Consider the following 5426-nt stretch of genomic DNA (forward strand, 5'->3'; position numbering starts at 1 on the left):
TGATAAAAGCAGAGCAAAGCTCCCTGCCTGGGAATTTCCCCATGCCTTTAAGTGGATTAAGCTGGAGGGGAAGGTGTGTGTTTGGGGAGGGGGGAATGGGGGGAGGTAAAGGGAGAGGAAGGAGATCAGGATTTATTTATTATCTTATTGCAGAAACAAAACCAAAACAAAAAAAAAAAAAAAAGAAAAAGCTGCTGGTTATGACTTTTGAAGCGGGAGGTCAGAAAGCACGGGGTTCCCCTGATAACGCACACACCCTGTAAACTTTTAGGCAGCTCCATGGAAACTTGTTATTAATGCTGCAGTCATTAAAAGGCGCAGACCACGGGCAGATTTATTAGCCCCCCCCGTTAAACCACAACACGTGCCAGCTCTCGGGAAACAAAAGGGTCCGTCAACTTTCCTCCCTCGGCTTGGGATTTTGGGGAAGGCTTGGGGAGGAGAGAGAGCAAGCGAAGGAGGACGGAGCTGGGGCGGTTTGTGCCGTGGGGAAGTGGCATCGCCCCCGTTAACCGACGTTCCCCATCGCGGTTAATGAAGGTAATTAGTAATTCGGTGGCAGCGAAGGCAGTCGAGCACGGGTGTAACGAGTAACGAGCTCTGCTCACGGCAGCTTCCAGGGCGAGGAGCCTCCAGCTTTTGATTTCCTCCCCCCCCCGCCCCGGCCAGAAAGATTTCCCCGGGTGTCTGCCATGATAAATCAGCTGCCCGTTAGCCTGAATAACCGCATTCACTGAAGTTACAGAAGGAAACTTGTCTTGGGGGATGGTTGGTTGGACGCCGTGCCATCGCGCTGCAGAGAAGCCGCCGGTGCCGATGGCTGGTGTGGAGCTGGAAATAATCACAGGGATCTCCAGCTCCAAATCTGGGGCTCTCCACGGTTTTATCACCACGGTAGAGAGCGGGAGCAAACAGAGGGAGAAGAAAGGTTGTGGAAAAAGCAGGGTTAGACCTTCCTCTCCGGGAATCAGGAGCGCGGTTGGATGCGTTAGGTGGTGGAAGGACTGGAGGGAGCTCGGTACGTCCCTGGGTGAATTTGGAGACTAAACTTGGCCAGCTTGATTGTCCATCGCCAGCCAGGTGCTACCAAGGCAAAGCGGGTTGGTGTTGGCCGTCCTGCTGGCACGGAGGGCAAGCTCCTGGTGTCCCTGCCCAACCCACCATCCCAGAGAGGACGTGGGAGGTGCTATGGGTTATAAATGGCCCCGTGAGGCCCTGACCTGCTCTCAATCGTCGCCTGGTCCTTCTCCGGGGGTGGTGGGTAGGTGGGGTTGAGCGATGCTCGGTACCCAGGGGGTTGGGTGGCAGCAGCTGGATGGGTTTTCCCTTGCGGCATCCCGGAGGAGCGGGGAGAAGCTGCTGGTTTGTGAATGAATTTTGAGCAGCCGCTGGCGGAGGCAGCGGGGAGCAATTACAACATTCCCAGAGGGAACGAGGACGTGACGGACATCCCAGGGGACATTAATTTCTGACTGGGTGAATTTGGAGACTAAACTTGGCCAGCTTGATTGTCCATCGCCAGCCAGGTGCTACCAAGGCAAAGCGGGTTGGTGTTGGCCGTCCTGCTGGCACGGAGGGCAAGCTCCTGGTGTCCCTGCCCAACCCACCATCCCAGAGGGAGAGGACGTGGGAGGTGCTATGGGTTATAAACGGCCCGGTGAGGCCCTGACCTGCTCTCAATCGTCGCCTGGTCCTTCTCCGGGGGTGGTGGGTACGTGGGGTTGAGCGATGCTCGGTACCCAGGGGGTTGGGTGGCAGCAGCTGGATGGGTTTTCCCTTGCGGCATCCCGGAGGAGCGGGGAGAAGCTGCTGGTTTGTGAATGAATTTTGAGCAGCCGCTGGCGGAGGCAGCGGGGAGCAATTACAACATTCCCAGAGGGAACGAGGACGTGACGGACATCCCAGGGGACATTAATTTCTGACGGGAGAGGTGGACCGACAAGGGAAGGGTCAGAGTGATGGGTCTCCTGCACCCTTGTTCTTTAAGACCGAGTGCAAGGAATAAAACAGCATTGAATGGGTGGGAGGAAATAGGGAGAAAAAAAGCTGTAAAACAAGAAAAAAAAGCAAAAACCTTCTTTTTATTTTTTTTTTTTCCTAATATAGGGAAAAGCATCCTGTGCTCCCCCAGCCCTGCAGTGACCAGCGGTGTGTGCCACCCTGGCAGGAGACAGAGCTGGGAGAAAAAGGTGAGCCACCGTCTTCGGGAGGTTTAGAGTTTTCCCTCCATCCCTAACTGCTTGCTTTTTTTTTTTTTTTTTTTTTCCTAATATAGGAAAAAGCATCCTGTGCTCCCCCAGCCCCGCAGTGACCAGCGGTGTGTGCCACCCCGGCAGGAGACAGAGCTGGGAGGAAAAAGGTGAGCCACCGTCTTCGGGAGGTTTAGAGTTTTCCCTCCATCCCTAACTGCTTGCTTTTTTTTTTTTTTTTTTTTAGTGTTTGCCTTTGCTCTGTCCGTTTCTTGTTGTTCTTAAGAACAGATATTTGCCAAAACAAATGTATTTGAGTTTTTTTTTTTTTTTTTTCCTCCTCTTTCACTCTCTTCTCCCTCCTCCTCCTTCTCCTCCTCCTCCTTCTCCCTTGTCAGCTGGCTGGTGGGGAGAAGCAGAGGCTGGGATAAGACAAGGCATCCTTGTCCGACAGCCCTCCTGACCCCTGGGGGCACCCCCCGGGGCCCTGCCACGGTAGCCCCAACGCTGGCCGCCTGGCAGGCTATCAAAAGAAACTTCCGAGGGCTGGGAAGAGATAAAGGCTGGCTGGAGCAAGCCGTTTCTTGTCTTAAAACTTGGCACCTGGACTTAGGGAAGCGAATGTATGAACGGCTCAGCCATTCATTGCAGGGGAGCCTTGATACTTTCATTTGTATTGCAATTTATAAATATATATATATAATTTATTTATTTTTCTGGGAGTTTCCATCATTCCCTCCTGGACTATTATTCCCCATGTGCATCTGGGGAGGGAAGGAAATACGTGGTCTGAGAGTCTCCCCCCCATCCCCCTTCTTCTTCCACCCCACCCCGGAGTCCTTGCAGACTCTGCAGGAGATTAAACCAACCTGGCTGCCTTAGCGCAGGACATTCCTGCGTTGCATTAACCCGGCTGGAAACCTGCCTGTTGGAGCAGTGGCAAAGTGGAAAAAAAAAACAAAACAAACAAACAAAAAAAAAAAAAACAACTGTAGAAGGTTAATAAAAAATAGCTGAGGAAAGACTTGGAAATTCATGTGGAAGAAACAGATGTTAAAAAAAAAAAAAAACCAACAAAAAACCCCCCAAAAAACCCCCGCTTTTATCTTTGCTGTAGCCGAGCCGGGGGGGCCATGTGCTGTGTGTAATATCCGAGCGCCGGCATCTGTGGGTTTTCTTTTCTTTTCCTTCCCCTTTCCCCTCTCCTGCTTCTTTTTAGCTGCCAGTGTGTCTGTGATGCTCACTCCTCTCCTTTCCCCTGGTTCGTGCCCAGCAGCTTGAGCCCAAGGGTGAGCAGAGAAATAAGGATCTTTGTTTTTTTTCTTTTTTTTTTTTTTTTTATTTGAAAAAGATAACCCTCATCAGGAAAACCTGAGATATAAAGGCAAAGCCCTGCCGGGGCACATGGGTCAAACCAGATGTGATTCCTCACCCCCATTGTGTCTGAAGTGAGAAATCTGCTCAGGGCTCTCCAAGTGGGGCAGAGCACATCCCCGACCCCAAAATCGGCTGTTTTCCTCCCATCCTTGAGAATGAGATGTCTGTAGCAGAGGACATGGCGAGGCCAAGTTTCAAGCAGCAGGGCAGTGGAGACCCTTCTTCCAAAGCCCTTTAATCCCGGTGCAAAGGCTCCGTTCCCACCCAAGAGCAACCTCTTGCATGAGATCTCCAACTCAGAGGATTGCAGGGTCACAGGGTAACTCTGAACCTGGCCAGTATCATGCACTGGGGGGGGAAATATTGCTCTTCTAGACTGTCCCCAAATGTCCCATGGTGATGTCCCTATCTCCTGTGTTGGCAACATGGTGACCTCCCCTGGCTTTGGGGGAAGGAACAAGGTGCAAGGGGCCAGCACCGTTGTAGCCTGCACAGAGGACACATGTGAGGATGCTGTAATTTGGGAAGTCTTACTCTTCTGGTCAGTGAAACCAGGTCAAATTGGGTTAGGATGTGGCTTAATACGGGGTTAAATGGAAAAGGAAGATGGTTGTGTGCATGCTGGGTGACTTGCAGCATCTTCATGGCATGGCAGAAGTGTCACGGAGCTGTGCCAAAAACAAGGGGACAGGGATAGGGACAGGATGGAGCCAGAAGTGTCCACATGGGTGGGTAGAAGTCCCTGGAGAATCAGGTCTCCTATTGGCAGCCACAATTTAAAGCCCACAAACACTGATTTGAGAGGTGCTTAGCTATTTCTTTACCACAACCACCTCCCTAGATGTCCCCTTCCCTGTCCCCCAGCCTGGCTGCACATTTTGTAGAAGGCAGAGAAAGGCTGGTGTCCCCGGAGTGTCCAGGCAAGGCAGGAGCTGGACACAGTGCATGAGGACAGTGGTGGCATTTGGCTGGAGCAGTTGTGGCAGTGGTGGCGTTGACAGGGGACTTCTCCATGGGGTGAGACCAGGGTGTCTTGACTTGTGCTCCATTCCCAGTTAAACTGATGGGATTTGAATTTGGGGATGGTACCCCCATACCCACACAGGAATGAAGACCTTTAGGCCTGGGGGTTAGTCAATCTTAAGGTGTTGGGAGGGAAACTGAGGCTCCCGACACCTTAAGAATGGGGACTCGTGGTAACATCAGTGGTGACAAGTGGGTCCTGCTGGGGATGTGACTCTCCAAACGTACTTTAGATGATCTCTCTCTCCAAGACCCTGTGCCAGCCAAGAGATACTGGAGGATCCTGGGCCAGGGAGAGGAGGCAAAGAACTCAGGAGATGCCACACCACCATGTCATTGAGCCAGTTGAGCACCATCTGGGCTGGGAACTGTGGTGGGGATGATGCCCTGCTGCTAAACCCTTTGTCAGCTTTACCCAGACCCCCCTTTCCCTCCCCAAATCCCCCCTTCCCAAATCTTCTTGGAGACCTGCTGGGCATAGTGAGTGTCTCACACACTTCGCCGGGGTGGGGGCAGCTCCTGATGCTCCACCAAGAGATTCTGCTGGAGTTCATTGTTCACAGCGCCAACGTTGCAAGAATTATTTGGGAAGGGGAGGGAGGGAGGAGAAGAAAGGCCGTGAGGGGGAAGGAGTCGGGAGCCTCCAGCTGTGCTGTTTGCAACAATAACGGCCAGGATTGTATTTATTATCTCCTCGGTGGAGGGTCTGCAGCTGCACGCTGAGAGCCACAGGCGGCAAAGAGGCCCGGAGATTATTGTGCATGAAGAAAAAAAAAAACACAAAAAAAACCCCAAACCAAAAAAAACCAACCACAAAAAATAAATGAAAAGCCCACA

The 5426-nt window shown here is 52.1% G+C and overlaps 1 protein-coding gene across 5 annotated transcripts in view; it reads left to right on the top strand.

Annotated features, from left to right (window-relative positions):
• Positions 1–5426, top strand: part of TSKU (tsukushi, small leucine rich proteoglycan) — a 27917-nt gene that overhangs the window by 816 nt on the left and 21675 nt on the right. The window contains exons 1-2 of one of the 5 annotated variants that reach the window (XM_014960598.1): positions 450–540; positions 2107–2189. The gene's annotated coding sequence lies outside the window, so the exon portion shown is untranslated. Of the gene's footprint in view, positions 1–449; positions 541–1685; positions 1712–1765; positions 1950–2106; positions 2190–5426 lie in introns of those variants that run through there. The other 4 variants (XM_014960597.1, XM_014960600.1, XM_014960601.1 and 1 more) reach the window with 4 other exon arrangements.

The sequence above is a fragment of the Calidris pugnax genome, unplaced genomic scaffold (genome assembly GCF_001431845.1).
Source record: "Calidris pugnax isolate Ruff unplaced genomic scaffold, ASM143184v1 scaffold270, whole genome shotgun sequence".
Taxonomy (NCBI): Eukaryota; Metazoa; Chordata; class Aves; order Charadriiformes; family Scolopacidae; genus Calidris; species Calidris pugnax.